Here is a 3,343-nt window from a genome sequence, read left to right on the forward strand (position 1 = left end):
GAACAAGACGAGAGTTCGGTTCTTTCAGTGTGAACAACCACTGAAGTGCTTTGTGATCAGTGATCACAGTAAATGGAATGTTTTCCAAGTATGGTCTGAACTTTCCAACTCCCCAGTAGATGGCAAGACATTCCTTTTCCGTGGTGGTATATCGTCGCTGGACGTCGGTCAGTTGCTTACTGGCATAGGCAATAGGTACCTCGACGTCATCTTGAATTTGCGACAGGAACGCTCCAAGTCCGGCGTCGCTAGCATCCGTTGTTAGGATACACGGCAACTTTGGGTCGTAAGCCGCTAAAGGAGGCGCCATACAGATCGCATCCTTGATGGCTTGGAACGCTTTCTGCTGTTCTTCTTTCCATTGGAATGGAACGTCTTTCTTCTTAAGATGATTTAACGGGGCAACGATCTTGGAATACTGCGGGATGAAGCGTGAGTGCCATCCCGCCATGCCCAGAAATCTTTGGATTTCTTTCACGGTTTTCGGGATTGGAAAGTCTACTATAGCCTTAGTCTTAGAGGGATCAATGTGAATCCCTCGTTCATTGACTATATGTCCTAACACGGTCGCTTCGCTTTGCGCAAAGCGACATTTCTTAGTCTGAAGCGTAAGGCCTGCTTCAGACAGTCGGTGAAAGACATATTCCAAGGCTTGAAGATGGTCGGCCCACGTACTGGATGGAATGACGATGTCATCCAGATAGACACAGATGGAAAAGTGATGTCCATCCCTGAAGACTTCGTCGATGAGTCGTTGAAACGACGACGGCGCATTGCATAGACCGAACGGAAGTACTTCGAATTCGTACTTTCCCGCATGCGTGATGAAAGCAGTCTTCGCTTTCGCTTGCGGATGGAGGTCTATCTGCCAATAGCCGCTCTTTAAGTCCAGTGCTGTTATGAACTTCGGGGCTCCCATTTTTCCTAATAGTTCCTCTATTCTCGGAAGCGGATACGGATCTTTCACGGTTACTTTATTTAACGCGCGATAGTCGACGCAGAAACGTATCTTTCCGCACTTCTGGTGGACAAGTACCACCGGCGACGCGTAAGGACTAACGGATGGCTTCACGATACCGTCGCGGATCATTTCGTGAAGGTGGTCTTCAATTATCCGCTTTTTCTCGTCACTAACACGATACGCGCGTTGACTAACGGGAACATCGGTGGTAGTGTGTATCTCGTGATACACTAAGTTAGTTCGACCCGCTTTTTCCGAAAATAGTTTAGGAAATCGTAGTAGTAAAGTTTTTAAGTCTTCCTTCTGTTTAGTACTCAGTGTAGGCGACGCGACAGCTTGTTCTACATCCTCGATAATCTGAGGTGTTGGAGTCTTTAACCCCGGGAGATTTAACACGAAGGGAAACGTTGTTCCGTCAATCTGACAAGTTTTTGTACCGAAGTCCAAAATGGCACGATGTTTATAGAGGAAGTTTTTCCCCAAAATAAAATCGTTTGGCAATGACGGAACGACGTGAAACTCTTGCGTCAGTTTGAACTGTCCTAAGCGGAAGTCTATTCGCGCGCGTCCCTTTGTAAAGGTGTAACGTCCATCGCCTAACACTATACACTGAGTCTCTTCTTCTTCCGGAAGCACTAAGTCTGGTTTCAAAGTTTTGACTAATTTACGCCACTGATATAAACTGATAAAACAAGCATCAGCGCCGGAATCTAGTCTGGTCGCGAAAGTCCCATGCGAATATACGGCATCTATGGCCACGGGAGGATCAACCTCACAGCGACGCACATCCATAGAGCCGCATTCAATAAGGGGCTTTACTTTCGTCGCGGGGCGGGAAGACGATCCCCTTTTTGCCTTCCCGCTTTCGCGTTTTCCGAAGCCTGTCTTTGCGCGACCTCTTGTTTTTCCGGACAAGTCGTGGCATAATGCCCTAAGTGTCCGCATTTATAGCATTCTATGTGACTTAAGTCATTTTGCCCTGTCTGAGCCGGTGTCGGTTTATTGGAAAGTCTTGCGTTTGGCGTCGCAACCTTTGATGTCGCACCTCCCCCCTGCGGTTTTGTTAAAACCGCGGCTGTGGGAGAATTTCTTCTCCCACTGGATTTACGCGGGGTAGACTTCGCACTGTCTCTAGGATACAATGCGCTAGAAGGGGTCGCCCGTAAAATTTCTTCTGTTACGCGGCCCTTTTCTATGAAGCTGCGCATTGTCCTTATGTTGTCGTTAAAGACATGAATGCGTATTTCGGGGAGGATATTTCTTTTGCAAATACCAACGAGTTCTGAGTCAGTGTACGGAACGCGTAAGTTCTGATTCATAGCGGTAATACTCGCGACATACGCGTCAAAAGACACACCTGCGGGTTGTGCAAACTGCGCTATTTCTAGGCGGAGGGATTCCTCCGCTCTTACAGAGAAGAAATAGTCTCTGAACGCGCCTTTTACTGTACGCCACGTTAGTGCTTGATTTGGCCTATTCAAGTCTCTAAACCAAATTAATGCACGGCCCCTTAATATTTGGGGTAGAAGCGCGATAATGTCGTTTCCCGACATGCCGTGATAATCCGCGAATTCCGACAAGGTCCGAAGGAATTCCGGCGCGCTTTCACCTTCGACACCACTAAATACTAAGTGAGGGGGCGGTTTTGGCCTACTTTTGGCAGCTGGTCTAGTGCCTACATTTGCTAAAGTAGTTGCTAGGGTTTGAATTGTTTGCAGCCAAATATTTGACGCTGCACCTTGCGGTGGCAGCGGCGGAGGTGGGAGTCCTCCAGCCGCTTGTCCTTGCGAAGGACTAGTACCGAGGCTTGGAGGGGGAGTGATCCCCCTCGGGGGAGTATGGGATCCCGGTAACTGCGCGTTAATCGCGGCGATCAAAGCATGCGGATCGGGCGGATTCATGACGCGACAGTTAATCAGTTCCAAGCAAGGCACAAGTAATTGTTCACAAGTACGCGTTTAAGTATAAATGGTAATGTCAGTCTAACGGGTCCTGGCAAGCTCGCCACTTTATGTAACCGTAAAGTTTTAAAAGTAGGAAAGGGGCCTAACTTCACGATTCCACAAAGATAATTAAATAAAAACTAGAAAACTAGAAGTTCCCAGGTTACCCGCTTAAAGATCTTATTGATCAAGACTAAGTATTTACCAGATAGTCCATTGTTGTCAATGTTGTCAATAAAACGCCGTAGTACTTGAACTAATATTTTTATTCCGAAAACAAAACACGTCTCGACCTGCAGACGGAATGCGTAGACTGAGCTACTGTTACAGTGGCGGCGGGGGTTTTTATCCCCGCCAAATTATATTTTTTAAACAGAAAGGAGCTAGTGGCGCTTAAGGCGCCACTTGTGAGCAAAATTGTAATTAAGAGATTAGATGA

The sequence above is a fragment of the Phalangium opilio genome, unplaced genomic scaffold (genome assembly GCF_054372755.1).
Source record: "Phalangium opilio isolate 3A_F unplaced genomic scaffold, DU_Popi_V2 ptg001170l_1, whole genome shotgun sequence".
NCBI classification, from domain to species: Eukaryota; Metazoa; Arthropoda; class Arachnida; order Opiliones; family Phalangiidae; genus Phalangium; species Phalangium opilio.